We start from the raw sequence: 16113 nt of genomic DNA, 5'->3' as shown, positions 1-16113 counted from the left end.
AGCTATTTTCTTTAACCAATAAAGAGTAGTTGTGCTTAGGTTTTGGTTCTTAATCAACTAAATAATAATCAGTGGTATATGTTGGATGTAAGTTCAAAAACTTTACTTTTACCTGTCCAGTATTGATGGTATCTTCTGTTGAATGCAAAAGTTAGAGACTTCACCTCTCCTTGTTCAGAATTCAGGTCATTTTAGTGAGGAATGTGATGCTTAGAGATATTTGCTCATTCTTCCTTGTCTAGAGTTTATGATATTATGTTAGTGTTGAGTATAAACTTAGAAAATCTATTTTTCTTTCAAGGATTGATGTTATATCATTGATTGAATGTATGTTCGGATTTTTAATCCCATGGACAGAACTGGCAATATAATGAAATGCATAGATTTATGAAATATATGTTTCAAGTTGTTATGTGCTTTTGAAAATTAATTGGTAAGTATAAATTGATGATGGGTTGAGGATATTCATGTATCGTTTATGAACAAGGATAGAATGTTTATGATAGGAAATGAATGGTTTCTTTCCAGTGGAAGGGATGTATGTTGAAATGTTGTGGTAGGGAATAGGGATAAATGTTTATGATTAATAACTTAATATTTTTGTTCAGTAATATGTAGATTTTGTTAGGAAAAAATTAAAGATGTGAATGTTTTCTAAATGGATTATGTGTTGGTTGCAATGATTACTAAGAGGGATTTGGTTAAGGGCATATAGAATATAAGCTTAAACAAGGTTTCAACCATGTTAAGAGATTAGGTATGATGAAACCAAGGGAGACATGAGAAGCCACTATCCAGAATTGTTGAATAAGATTCAATTTCGAGGACGAAATTTTATTTAAGGGGGAGGAATTGTGTCCCAAAACTAATTGTTTTAAATTAAAAGTAATTATTTAATTAGTTGGGTATAATTAGAATAGAGTTTAACTTAAGTGGCCAGTTTTAATTATGTTAATCAAATAGGATATAATATATCTGAACTTAAATAGATTTCATGACCTAAATATGCATAAAAATTTATAAAAAAGGGGGGGAACTTGGTGATGTAAATTATAAATTTTATACGGCTTGGATGGGTATAAAATAAATACATAAGGTTATTAGATACTAAAAATATGGATAAAGGTGTAAATAATAAAAATCTAACTAATTAGATTAGTTTAAGGAAAAATAAATATGTTTTCATGGATGATTTATCAGGAATTAAGTTAATATGAATTTATGGAGTCTATTGGAATTTTTATGAATGTTTAGGGAATTATTTTAGGTGTTAAGGGGTATAATTAAGTATGAGAAAGTCTGTTGAGAAATACCTAATTAAGTTAGGAGTTGATTGATTCAATTAGCCTAAGGTAGGAATTAATTAACCTAAGTACCAATTAACTTAATCTAGGTATAAATTTTCTATTTTCTCCTCTCCACTCTTACCTACTAGAATCGTCGATTTCCCCTTCTGCCTCCGCCGAACGGGATCGCCATCAGCCTCGGAGACGATCAAGCGCCATCGTGTGGGAGATTCCTCTGAGGGCATCACGGTCGATCGGGCAGAGGTCCTCGTCGGCCGACAGCACTGGCGAGGCCTTCTCGCGTCCGGCAATAGCAACGAAGGTGTAAGAAGAGAAAAGGAAAGTACCTCCTCATATGAAATAGGAGATCTGGGAGGTAAAGGATATGTAGCTAGGGATACCTAAAAGTGCTTGATTGTGATGTCCAAATGGTTGAACGAGACGCGATTTGCGTGTTCCGTAGTGTTTTGGCTTCATCGCGAGTTTTCCTTTTGATTTTTGCAATGGATTTCGGGCATGCTTGTTGAATTGAGTTTCCTTTCTTGGATTCTTAGTGTAGTTGTTGGCATTTCTGTGAGCAGATTTTGGTAGATCTTAGTTCGATTCCATTCCCTCTTTGTGATCGTTCTTGTTTCCTTATGGTGTTTTGTTTTAGATCAGTAATTGAATTGTTGATTATGGCTCTCGGTTCGGAAGTTATGATGCAGTTTTTTTGTTGTTTGTGTTCTGGATGGTTATTCGAAGGATTAAGCTTGGATCGATGATGTTCTGTTGTCTATTGCTTTTGAATGACTTGGATAGATTGCAAGCGCTTAGGCTCGGATTGGAGATACTATGTTTTTTCCTTATTTCTCTATTTCTTATGAAATGCTGTAATGATTTGGAATGAATTACCATGGAATTTTCTTACGGATTTAATTTGAAGTGTTCTGTGGCTTTGGTTTCACCTGGATTTCTGGTAGTTTAGACTTTGAATTGATTTTCCTATGTATTGTTCTTACTTCTTAGAGCTGCTCTAAGTTTCTAGACATAATTAAGTAGATTATGGGTAGATTTTATATTGTATATGTTTCTCCCAACTGTTGTATTTCTGTGGACAGAATTAACAGGTGTAGGTTGTTTAGTGATGCATTTCCTTTCTCTTATTGCTTCTGGATTTGAGGTCAGATGGTTGCTGGTGTGGGTTTGGAAGAATGATGTTCTATTTCCTATAATGTTGTTCGATGTATTTATGTTTTCCGATATATTGTGGATTATATTTGGTTTTTGACGAAGTTCTTCACTTTCATGATGCTCTCCGGACTCCTAGATAGATTCAGAATGTTGTAGCTCGAATTCAATGATATCCTTCGCCATGTTGCTTTTGGGATTTCTACGTAGCCTTGCTTTTCCTTCTGCTGCCGAGGTTTCGATTCGATTTTGACATTCCGCATGATTCCTTCACATTGGTCAAAATTTCTAGTGTAGGATAAGAAGTTGCAAGTATATTCCTTTGTAGGTGTAATAACCCAAAATTTCCTTGTCTTAAGTTCTAAAAGTCTTTATTAATATTTAGAAATGTTATAGAAATATTCTAGAGATTTTTAGAAATTTTTAGAGTATTTTTATGCAATTTTTGGAGGTCGTTTGATATTTTTACTAAATGAAAGAAGTTTCGACAAAAATAATGTCCAAGCCGAGATTCGAACCGGAGACCTCCGACCGAACCAAGCTTTAAGTGAATCCGGCTAACCAAGTGTGCAAGCGGTCATTACTGATCAGATAAAGGATGAATAATATTTAAGCAGTAGTTAGATAATAAAAACCCTAGTTATAAGAAAAGAACTTAGGTATTTACCATAACCCGAAATCCTTTTCCCTTCTCTTCGCGTGCGACGTCGTTCCTCTTCTCGGGCGAAAACGCAGCAGGGGATCTAGGGCATCTCTCCGACGGTCGGCAAGGGGCTAACTCTGGGAGTTCTTCATCAATCCGAGGTCTCCTTGTCGAAGGGAAGTCGTGAGAACGAAGAGGAGCCGAAAAACTTGAGCTACTCGAAACCCTAGAGCCTTCCCCTTCGGTTGTAAGTCCAAGAACATCTCGGTAAGTTGCTACTCACCTATAGTAGGATAGCTTCGAGGTTTATTCCTTGTTCCTCTCCTTGTTCCCGAAGCTTTGCATGAGTTTCCTTGCTTTCTCTGCTTTCGGATCATACTGCATAGATTGTCTATTTTGTGCTTGCTGCTATGTACTTCAAAGAAGGGAAATAAATAGTATGGGTTAGGCAGGTGGTTTAGATTTCTTTAGTTTCCTAACTAATATTTTCAGAATAGCATGAATTCTACATAAATAGCATGTTAGATGTGGCTGTTGGAAATTTGCTGTCGTGTACCTCAAATGGGCAAGTAATTGGAATACTGCAGACATTGTAGCTAGCATTTCATATTTAGAATATTTGTTTCCAGTAAACAGCAATGAACAGATCTAATGCGGGGAGTTTCATGTTGGATCCTTAGTAGTTAATTCATGCACGAAGTTTTGGGTTTCCTGTGGAACTCTTTAGTAGCAACGATTGGCGTGTTACCATACTGTTAGACCAGTTTATCATAGGATATGTTTAGTATGACAGATTTGGATATGTTTAGTATTCCAGTTTTAGTTTTGTGTAGCAGTGCAGATTTTTCAATTTGTAGCAGTGCAGATTTGTCACTTGTAGCAAGAGTTTTTGTTTTCCTTGCTTTCGGATTTTCTGTACGGCATTGGAATAGCTAGATATTATTGAGTAGCATGCGTTCTTTGCTCTCTTTCTTTTATCTCTGTTGTAGCAAGATTTAAGGCTTTAATTCCAACAAGTTTTAGATTTAGTTTAAGCTTGTATGGTATGCTGATTTTTATAAGTATTGCTTGCAGATTTTGATATGTATTTTCATGCAATTCTGTTAAGCATTTCAGTACAGTTTTATTAAGTATTTCCATGCAATTCTGTTAAGCATTTCAATGCAATGTTAATAAGCATTTTAGTGCAGTTTTGTATGAGACATCCTTTTATTAGAGGTATTAACAAGTATAAGAAAGATAAAAAAAAGAAAGGAAAAGGCCAAGGCCTTAAGTAGATCCCAAAGTCAAGACTTTAGGGATTTTGGCACACAAGGTGCTTATTAAAATGTCAAGACATTTAAAGAAGAAGTAAATAAGATATTTTACTTTGAAGAGGCTAGTACCCGACTTCCAAGGTTGTCGTTAAACAAATCCAGGTGACCAATTCCAAGGTCTTGGCCTTAGTAAGACCAAGGTCTTTACCCTCGTAGGACTTGTGACTAGCTACCACAGTCTCTATTAGGGAGCGCGCTTTGGTACTACGCCTGGGCCCAAGAGAAGTTGATTACTATTTTGAAGTATTAAAGTATAAGTTTTGAAACAAATGAAACAAGCTTCACTTATGTTTAGACTCAGCACGTTTAGTTTCTTTTAATTCGAAGCATGCAGTATTAGTTGTATTTGTTTCCTGAGTAGTTATTTAGCATGATTAGCTTTATCTTCCAGCATGCAGTTTTTATTCTTGTATGTCACGAGTATGCTAATTTTATTGCTTCGCTTTTAGTTGGGCATGAGTAATCTTTATTGCTATTGGATTAACATGAGTAATCTTTATTTTAGAGCATTCAGTTTCTAGTTTCTTCTTATATACATGCACATTCATGTTTTTGTGAGTTAGACAGTGTTTACTAAGCATTCGCTTATAGTTTGCATTTCCTCTTACTGCAGATACAGGAAAGGAAAAGTTATAGCAAAGGAAGGCGACAAGGAGGTGTTTGATGATGTGTGATGCCTTGACTATGAAGAGATCTGGGGATTTGCCAAGAATTTATTAAGACTGTTTTCGTCAAATTGTTAAAAGAATTTAGAACTTGTACATGCTATTCTATGGATCATTTTATCGTGCTTTGCGAGAGTTGATTATTTTGGTTATATATGAATTGCGTGGTTGTTTGATATATGTTCCAGCCGCCTGTGGCTGAAGTATACTATGTATGTATCTCATTTTATGGTCATCGGTACGGGGGAGATGTTGTCGTAATTTTTCGGTAGAGACTCTTCGTGGTTTCGATCATACCAGTTAAGTAGAGTTAGTAGTTAAGTAACGGTTATCCTTAGAGAATAATAGTAGTAAGAAGGGTGGTCATTATAATAGGTATATGATTGCTTTTTAAGTTTTGGTAGGACAATCTAGGTTGATGCTCTATTTTTGTGTAAGTTACTTTTCCAATGATTATGCATCAGTTTTTGTGAGGTTCTGTTGGTTTTGATGATTACGTATCCTCCTCAAAATGCTATTGTTCCAGTAGGACAAGAAAGAGGTAGTATGTAAATTGATTCTTTGGCTTTGTTTTCGTTCCTTGCGCTGCCCTCCGATAGGGCTGCTAGTTGATGATCATCTTAGGGAAATGGGGTTAGATTTCGATGTTGTTCCAATTTACTAGATAGATGTTGATTGTGTTGGCTACGGTTTTATTTTTGTGGATAGGTAGCATGATCGTGAGCTCAGTTTTGGTAATGTTGAAAGTTTTTACTGCTCTTTATTTTATTAAGTTTGGTTTAGGCTCCTGATCTTGGATATTCTTATGTTATGCATGATTTGTATATGGAAAGTTTCCTGTGGATTGATATGCCTTGGATTAAATGAGGTATGCTAATGTTATAGAAACGAATATGGAAGGAATGTCTGGAAAATATTACGGAATGAATGACTGGAATTTTATTATGGTTATATGAATCGCATGTGGCTAATTGGATGGGTATGTATGTGGTGACAGTACGGGATGGGTGCCCCGGGATGAGCTCCGGGGAGGGTCCTTCCAAACTTGACTGATAATTTATTTTTAGCTTCGGCTATATGACTGACTGCATATTCTCTAGGAGGTACCTCTAGGTTCATGGGACTGTTGACTGGCTCTAATTGTGGTTACCGGATATGTGACATATTCATCCTTATTAGCTATGTAGGAACTTTTTATATATCATACCTTTCTTCGGGTCACTGTATTTGAGGTAAGTTTATGCATGCTAGTTACTATTCTTGCTACTTCATGGATATCATATTACTCATATAGGATTATACTTGCTGGGTTCGTAGACTCATGATGCCTACGTTACAGGTGAGGACGTCTACTAGGAGCATGCGGACAAATTAGGCGAGGAGGCGAGATGGACGCACAACACTGTCCAGACGTATAGGAGTGCAAAGCATGCTCGTTCCATTGTGAGAGGTTCTTCATTTGTATAGGGAGAGATTTGAGAATTCATTATTACTTTTTGTTAAACTCCTATTGGGATGATGTCATTTACATAGGATAAGATAAATCATTATGATGGTATTGCACTACGGTTATCTACATAGCGGAGGTTGAGAGGGTTGCCTAAAAAAAAACTTGAGGGTTGAACACGGGATGTTTCAGTCAGTTTGCTATTATTGCACACTGCCTGGGCACCATTGTCGAGATTGTCCACTGAAGGCTCAGCATATTGCCTCCGGAGTTACTGTTCATGGAGGACAGCACAGTCAGTCATGGACTCATCAAGGAGGGCGGAGAGCCCAATCTTTGCATGGCCAGCAGAAGATTGCTCCCCCTACAACTGCTGCTTATGGCATGTATGGACAGGAGCATCCCAGTGCCCTCATAGTACCACAAAGATTTGTTCTGGGACCACAGTATCTGACTCAGGGGCAATATCAAACACAGCCATTGGTTCAGTACCAGTCATCGCCCCAACCACCGGTCCAGTATCAGTCTCAGCCTACCTATCAGTCTCTGGCTCAGTACCCGACACCGTCACAATGGCAGGCTCAGACTTAGGCATAGCAGCCTTGGTAGCACTACCACCTCCTCCATCGCCAGAGACTGGACGTATTCATGCGGTGACCAGAGAGGATGCACAGCAGGCCGACGGATCCGTTTTCTGCGGTACGATTTCAATTTATGCCTTATCTACTGATATGCTGATAGATACCAGTAACTCGCATTCTTTTATATCTCGTACCTTTATGTAGGAGATTGGTAGATTACCCACTTTCAGTCCGCAGCGGCTGACTGTCTCTCTACCATCCGGTGATACCTTGGACGTCACTCAGGAGGTCAGAGGTTGCCCATTAGACTTTGACAATATGATACTCACGGTAGATCTTTTAGTACTAGAAATGGTCGACTTTGATATTATTCTTGGCATGGACTGTTTGTCAGCATATCATGCCACTGTTGATTGCCAGACGAGGGTGGTCACATTCTGGCCTCCGAACCAACCCTCGTGGGATTTCACTGGTATCATAGACGACGACATATCGATCATTTCGGCGATTCAGGCTCAGAAACTGATGTCACATGGCTTTCAGGGTTTTCTATTATCCTTGATTCATACTGAAGACAGCAATAATTCTCAACTCTCTAACGTTCCAATAGTCCGAGAGTATCTGGATGTATTCCCAGAGGAGCTACCAGGTTTGCCTCCCAGAAGGCAAGTGGAGTTTGCTATTGAGTTGATTTCGGGAACCGCACCGACATCGAAAGCTCCTTGTCGTATGGCACCAAAAGAGTTGAACGAACTAAAGGTTCAACTCCAGGAGCTTTTAGACCAGGGATTTATACGCCCTAGTGCTTCTCCGTGGGGTTCTCTGATATTATTTGTCAAGAAAAATGATGGTACTCTGAGGTTGTGCATCGATTACAAACAGTTGAATGCAGTGACTGTCAGGAATAAGTACCCCTTACCACGGATCTATGATTTGTTTGATCACCTCAGAGGTACATCAGTGTATTCTAAGATTGATCTGTGATCTGAATATCATCAGTTGAGAGTCAGAGAATCTGATATTCATAAGATTGCATTCCATACCAGATACGACCATTATGAGTTCTTGGTAATGCCATTTGGGCTTACCAATGCTCCAGCGGTGTTTATGGATTTGATGAACCGCGTCTTCTTGGAGTATCTTGATCAGTTTGTTATCATTTTCATCGATGACATATTGGTCTACTCGCATTCCGAGGAGGAACATGCGCAGCATCTTCGCATATCTTGGAGACTCTTCGACGACATCAGCTATACGCGAAGTTCAGCAAGTGTGCTTTCTGGCTATCCTCAGTCGATTTTCTGGGACATGTGGTCTCGAGCAGAGGTATTTCAGTAGACCCTCAGAAGATCAAGGCTGTCACCAGTTGGGAGCAGCCGATATCAGTTCAGGAGATCCGTAGTTTTCTAGGACTAGCTGGATATTACAGACGGTTCATCGAGGGTTTCTCCCGGATTGCTATGTCGTTGACACGTCTGACCAGGAAAGGTGTGAAGTTCACTTGGACTGAGGACTGCGACACCAGCTTTCAGGAGCTGAAGCGGAGATTAGTGTCGGCTCCAGTTTTGGTTTTGCCCACTGGAGAGGATGGATTCGTGCTTTACACCGACGCGTCTCTTCAGGGTTTGGGCGTTGTTCTGATGCAGCACGATAGGGTAGTCTCCTATGCTTCTCGTCAGTTGAAGGAGCATGAGAAGAACTACCCAGTTCATGATCTGGAGTTAGCCGCTATTATATTTGCTCGAAAGATTTGGCGGCATCATCTGTGCGGCATTACATTTGAGATTCTTACGGATTATAAGAGTCTCAAATATATTTTCACCCATAAGGAACTTAATCTCCGACAGAGGAGATGGATGGAGTTCCTGAAGGATTATGATTGTACCATTAGCTATCACCCAGGGAAAGCTAATGTGGTTGTCGATGCACTTAGCAGGAAGTCCAGAGGGACTTTGGCTTTCCACCGAGCTTCAGTCACAGACTTGATTCAGGATTTCTCCGAGTTAGGCCTTGAGGAGCAGGGGCAGATAGAGCAGGATATTCTTGTTACCATGGTTGCTCAGTCGTCGATCAGGACAAGGATCCGAGAGGCACAGGCCGGTGATTAGCATTTTCAATTCATTGGCACCCAGATAGCTTCCGGGCAACAGACCGAGTTCACACGAGATGAGGAGGGTACTATATACTTCCGAGGTAGATTATGCGTACCTCAGTCTCACCTGGTCTTACAGGAGCTACTTCAGGAGGCTCATCACTCTCGATTTATGATCCACCCAGGCGGGACCCGCATGTATCGAGATTTGAGGTATTCCTACTGGTGGAACGACATGAAGATGTTGGAGTGTATACTAAAAGCCTAGCTTTTGTAAATATTTATTTTTGAAATAAAATAATCACATTGGTCAATATCTGCATTTATTTGTTAAATGTAATTGTTCAATTAATTTATATAGTAGATAACATGGAGTGTGGTGTCATACTCAGAAGATCATGTTGTCAGTTCTTTATAAATTATAAATAGTTGCTCGCGACTAAGATGGAAAGGAACAAACCATTAGAATAGTTGTAGTGTAATTAAGTATTAATTTATCTTGACTAATAAATTACACTGATACACTCTAAGTGTATTGAGTAGGACCATTTAGGTAAGTTCTTTTTGTACTGACTTAGTAAAAGAACTAGACCTTAGTTATTATGGAAGTGTGTGCTCTTAATCCTAATATAATAACAAGCACATATATTTAATATTTATTTCTTTGACTTATCAAAGGGTGAGGTTTAGCTCAATAAATCAATATGCCAAATAAGTTGGGAAATGATGTTACTTATAGTGTGTGTTGTTGATTATAGAAAGAATCTGTGTCTAGTTATCTAGGTTGAGAATGTCCCCAAGAGGAGCTCATAAGGATTGCCATGTTAAACCCTGCAGGTGGACTTAGTCCGACATGACAATGAAGTTGAGTGGTACTACTCTTAGAGCTAGATATTAATTAAGTGAGTTGTCAGTAACTTACTTAATTAGTGGACATTCGTAATCTTAAACACAGGGAGACTAATACACTCATGATAAGAAGAAGCCCATAATGTAATTTGGGATTGGTGCGGTAGTGCGATAATAACTCTCTAGTGGAATGAGTTATTATTGATGAACTTGAGTTGTGTGTTCGGGGCGAACACGGGATACTCAAGCTCATCGGAGGCCAAAACCAATTTCTCCTCTAGGTCCCTGTAGTAGCCTCATTATAACCTCTAGTCCATCCAAATGTAAGGCTCTTCTTGGTGTCCAAGAAGGGGGCCGGTCCAATGCTTGGTGACCAAGCAAGAGCTGGCCACATCCTCTTCTAAGGGGTCGGCCCTATTGCTTGGTGATCAATCTAGTAGGGGCCGACCACAATAATTCAAATAAGGAGGGTTGTTTTAAATTTTTAAAATCTTCTCTTTGTAGAAAACTATAAGTTTTAAAAGAGAGATTTTAATTTTTAAAACTTTCCTTATTTGAATTAGGTCACATGTTTTAATAGAGAGTTTTAAAAGTTTTGAAACTTTTCTTTTTTAACCATGTTCATGGTTTAAGAACAAAAGGAAGATAAGTTTTAAAATTTGAATTCTCTATCACCATGTTAAAAAAGGAAATTTTATAAGAGAAGTTTTAAATTTTAAAACATGGCTTTAATTTTTATTTTTAACTCCTACTTTGAGAAAAAGAGCTTGTAAAATTTTATAAGAGTTTTTCTTCTTGTAAAATTTTATAAAAAAAATTAATTAATATTCCTTTCCTCTTATGGGGGTTGGCCACCCTTGCTTGGTGCCTAAGCAAGTGTTGGGTTTTTCGGGCCGCAAAAACCGCTTTTTCGCGTCGTGGAAACCCCGAAACTCCCTAGCCAACGGATCCGTGCAAAGAAAATTTTTTCGAAACAACTATGAGTACGAGTTTTCCTAGATCTACACTTAGATCTACAAGGGAAAAAGGTTATACCTTTGAAGCGAAGCCCTTCGCGTTCCCGCTCGTCCAAATGGTGCCGGATCTCGAAGTTGTCAACGTAGACAACTCTCTATACATATCCATACGAACAACTCAATGGAGAGAGAGCCTTAGAGTGTGCTAGCACTCTAAAGGGTCTCGGTAATGGTAGAGGAGGAGAGGGAGAGGGAGAGCTTGAGGAAGAGGATGAAGTGAATTGCCTTGAATGAAAAATTCATTCCATACCATCACAATAGTGGCCGGCCACTTTCAAAAAGGTGTAACCCCCATTTCCACATTAAGTGCAATTAATGTGGAACCATTAAAGTGAAGAATTGTAACCTCCATGAGGTGGCATCTCACTTAAGTAACCATGATGATGTGGAGAATCATCATTGGTCCACATCTTGCCAACTCACTAATGATGTGGCAAAAAGTCAAGTCAAACTTGACTTTTCCTCTTCCTCTCAAGTCAAGTCAAACTTGATTTAATCTCTCTCATGGTTGATCTAATCGAACCATTTAATTCAAGCCAATTTAATATAATGAATCTAATTCATTTAATTAAATTGATTCAATGAGTCATAATCTAAATTAGACTCATTGAACACATGAATTAACTTGAGTCCAACTCAATTAGCCCAATTAGGATTACTCTTAATCCAATTTGATTCATCAAATGAATCTAATCCTATTGGTTCATCACATGAACCTAATCTCCATCTAATTGTCCTTAGTGTGTGACCCTATAGGTTCTTGTAACGTTGGCAATGCCCCTAAACCCATTTAGGAGCATAAGTAATGAGCGGTATCTAGCAACACATCATTACTACCCAAGTCACAAGAATGTTGAGATCCAACATCACCTTGTGACTACTAATTGTGACTCCTCACAATATATGACAAGTGTCCTTCTATCCTAGACATCTAGATTGATCAATGTGAGGCATAGACCGTGTCATCCTCTAATCAATATAAATCTTGAACTCCAAGTAGACTCACTAAATCAAATGAGCTCAATATCTCATATTGACTCATTTGGGCATGACCATGCACTTCATGGTCTCACTCTATCAAGAAATCGATGTCGCTCCCATCATATAGGAGGGATAGATCTCATCTACATCACTCACATCCCTCTGCATAATTCGTTACATACCCAGTAATCGCCTTTATAGTTCACTCAGTTACGGGTGACGTTTGACGAAACCAAAGTACATAACTCCTTATGTAGGGATCTATGGTGACTTCAGGTCCAAGGACTAGTAGTCATACTAATAGCCACATGAGAAAGTATATGACACTCATATAACGATCCATGATACTTTCTCATGGCGGGTCATTCAGTATATATTCTCCAATGTATACCCATGTGTCAACTTGATATCTCTATATCCATGACTTGTGAGATCAAGTCATCGAGTTGACCTACATGCTAGTCTTATTGCATTAACATTGTCCCTGAATGTTAATACTCGACTAGGAATGATTAAGAGTAGTGTTCCCTATATCATCTCACTATCGATTCAACCAATCGATTGATATAGGTAAGAACCTTCTACTCAAGGACGTTATTATACTTAGTTTATTTGGCACCAATACAAGTAAGTATAATAACTAAAAACCAAATGCCTTTATTTATATAGAATATGATACAACAAGTCCATAATACAATCATCAAATGATTGACTCTAGGGCTCTAGCTAACAGCAAGGTGGTCGGCCATGTTTAAAAAAAATAAAATCATCAAATTTATTTTTGGTGATTGATTCAATCAAGAGGAAAGAAAAGGAAAATTAAAAGGGAAAAGGAAAAGCTAGAGGAAGATTTTAATTTTTGTAAAAATTCTTCCCTTATTTTCCTTGGGCAAGTATTATAAAAGAAGGGGTAAGGAGGCTTCATGAGACACAACAATTCTTATTCTCTTGCTTGGAGATCTTGGTGTAGCCGACCCCTTCTCCTTCTCTTTTCCCTTACTCTCTTCTCCTTGGTGGTGGTGGTTGTAACGCCCCGCCCCTTCCTGGTTAAGTTGACGGGGGTTACTTATCTTTTCTTCTTAAAACAGCGGAAGTCTTATCTATAGTATAATTTTTTTCCTTTAAAACTTTTTCTTTACTTTTCAAATCATCATCACTAACTACCTATCATATGAGTCACATAACATGCTTAACGTAAATTTGAACCATAATACTAAAGAGTATGATGAAATGTCATAGATTCATAAAAGAACGACATAAACATAATTCTTATTAACTAGAAGCAGGTCTTTCTCTTTAGCCGAGTCAGTACTACACACGTCCTTCTTGCCCTCTCCTGCTGCTCCCTTAGTACATCCATTCTTTACCCTTATCTGTGGTACAAGGAAAGTAAGCTGTGAGCACTCAAGGCTCAGTAAGATCCTTTCCTACTCACAAAACCGTATAGCATAAATAAAATTCCAAGGCATAAAGCATAAAGACAACTCATCATATCATGTATAGAAGCATCATAGCATAACATAATCGTAAAGTTCATCCTAACATAACATAACATAATCATAAGCATTATGACATATCATGATAAAATCATAAGGTGTATTCTAACATAACATAATCATGATCATAACATATCATAACATAATCATAAAGTTCATCCTAACATAACATATCATAATCATAAGCATCATGGTATATCGTAACATAATCATAAAGTGTTATGCGAGATGACTTTCAAAAACATGATTCATGCAATAATATATGCAACATGTCCTTTGAAAACTTATTACTTACATACTTAAACATAATCATAACATGATTGGGGCCCCGGCTTGTACCACATACATAAATGTGCGCATCCTATGTAGGTCCAAGGTAGCAAGTCTTAAACCCTACAAGGCATACATACTTAGCCCGTTTCTTAGTCCATCGACCTAGGGGCACTTAGGAGCCCATCCCTAACGAGGCCCGTTTCTTAGTCCATCGACCCCAGGGCGCTTATGGAGCCCACCCTTGGTACAAGCCATATAAAGTAAAGTAGCATGTCATACATATCATGGTTCTTATTATTTCATGCACATCATATTTCTTATCATATCATACATATAGAATTTAGGCACACAGCTCATCATAATGGTATGTAAAATTTGGGTACACAGCACATCATAAATACATGCATAGTTTGGGCACACAGCTCATCATAAATAGCATGCATAATTTGGGCACACAGCTCATCATAAATGTCATGCATAAATTGGGCACACAGCTCATCATGAATAGCATGCATAGCTTGGGCACATAGCACAGCATAAAGGTTACCATCATACATAGATCATAAGTGCACATAATTAAACATAGAAACATAACAAGTTCTTACCACATTATAAAACATTGCATGTGAGATACATGGAAATCATATTTAGATTTCTAACCCTAATGTCATATAATGGCCGAAACATATAGTTGTGTCTTAGGTTAGAAATCAACATACAAGCATGTGAACCCTAAACCAATATCATATCATATGCCATAAGGAAACATCATAAGCATGTTTAGGTTAGGTTCTAGGTTTCCTAAGCTTATAAACTTATCATGGCCGAATCTTATCAAGCATTACATGGGTTAAAATCAACATTCAAGCATGTGAACCCTAAACCAAATTTCATAGCAAATATTACAAGAAACATCATGAACATATTTAGGTTAAGTTCTAAGTTTCCTAGGCCCTTAAACTTGTTGTGGCCGAAACCTTCAAGGCTTGGAACTAGGTTTCAAGTGTCATAAAAACATGGAAAACCCTAAACCAATTTCATAGCAATTATTACAAGGAACAACATGAGCATAATTAGGTTAGGTTCCAAGTTTCCTAGGCCCTTAACTTATTGTGGCCGAAACCTTCAAGGCTTGAATCTAGGGTTCAAGTGTCATAAAAGCATGAGAACCCTAAACAAATTTCATAGCAATTATTACAAGGAATAACATGAGCATAATTAGGTTAGGTTCCAAGTTTCCTAGGCCCTTAAACTTATTGTGGCCGAACCCTTCAAGGCTTGAATCTAGGGTTCAAGTGTCATAAAAGCATGAGAACCCTAAACAAATTTCATAGCAATTATTTCAAGGAACAACATGAGCATAATTAGGTTAGATTCTAAGTTTCCTAAGACCTTAAACATGATTGTGGCCAAAACTTGTAAGGCTTGAATCTAGGGTTCAAGTGTCATAAAAGCATGAGAACCCTAAACAAATTTCATAGCAATTATTTCAAGGAACAACATGAGCATAATTAGGTTAGATTCTAAGTTTTCTAGGCCCTTAAACATGTTGTGGCCGAAAGGTCATGGTGTTGGAGTGTATATTGAAAACCTAAGCTTTTGTAAACATTTGTTTTGAATAAAGAATCACATTTGGTCAAAGTATCTACATTTGTTTGTAGTTGTTCAAATAATTTATATTGTAGATGACATAGTATGTGGTGTCACATGCAGAAGATGATGTTATCAGTATCTTATAAATTATAAACAGTCGCTCACGACCAAAATGGAAAGGAACAAACCATTAGAAGGTCGTAGTGTAATTAGGTATTAGTTTATCTTGACTATATAATTACACTAGTACACTCAGAGTGTATTGAGTAGGACCATTTGAGGTCGTTTCTTTTATACTGACTTTATAAAGGAACAAAGACCTCAGTTATTATGGAAGTGTGTACTCTTAATCCTAATATAATAACAAACACATATATTTGATATTTATTTCTTTAATTTATCAATGGGTGAGATTTAGTTCGATGAATCAATAAGCCCAATAAGTTGGGAAATGATATCACTTATAGTGTGTGTTGTTGATTATAGAAGGAAACTATGTCCTAGAAATACTAGGTTGATAATGTTCTCAAGAGGAGCTCATAAGGATTGTCATGTTAAACCCTGCAAGTGGACTTAGTCCGACATGACGATAAGGTTGAGTGGTACTACTCTTGGACTAAGATATTAATTAAATGAGTTGTCAGTAACTCACTTAATTAGTGGACATTTGATATCTTAACACAGGGAGACTAACACACTCATAAT

The 16113-nt window shown here is 37.7% G+C and overlaps 1 long non-coding RNA gene across 1 annotated transcript; it reads left to right on the top strand.

The window, feature by feature from the left end:
- Positions 1–1395: 1395 nt before the first annotated feature.
- LOC122041151 lies at positions 1396–5234 on the top strand. The gene is made up of 2 exons (XR_006128877.1): positions 1396–1662; positions 5029–5234. It is a non-coding gene; the product is annotated as an uncharacterized LOC122041151 (long non-coding RNA).
- The last annotated feature ends 10879 nt before the right edge of the window (positions 5235–16113 follow it).

Source organism: Zingiber officinale, chromosome 2A (assembly GCF_018446385.1).
Source record: "Zingiber officinale cultivar Zhangliang chromosome 2A, Zo_v1.1, whole genome shotgun sequence".
NCBI classification, from domain to species: Eukaryota; Viridiplantae; Streptophyta; class Magnoliopsida; order Zingiberales; family Zingiberaceae; genus Zingiber; species Zingiber officinale.
This window is presented reverse-complemented; position numbering and strand designations above follow the sequence as displayed.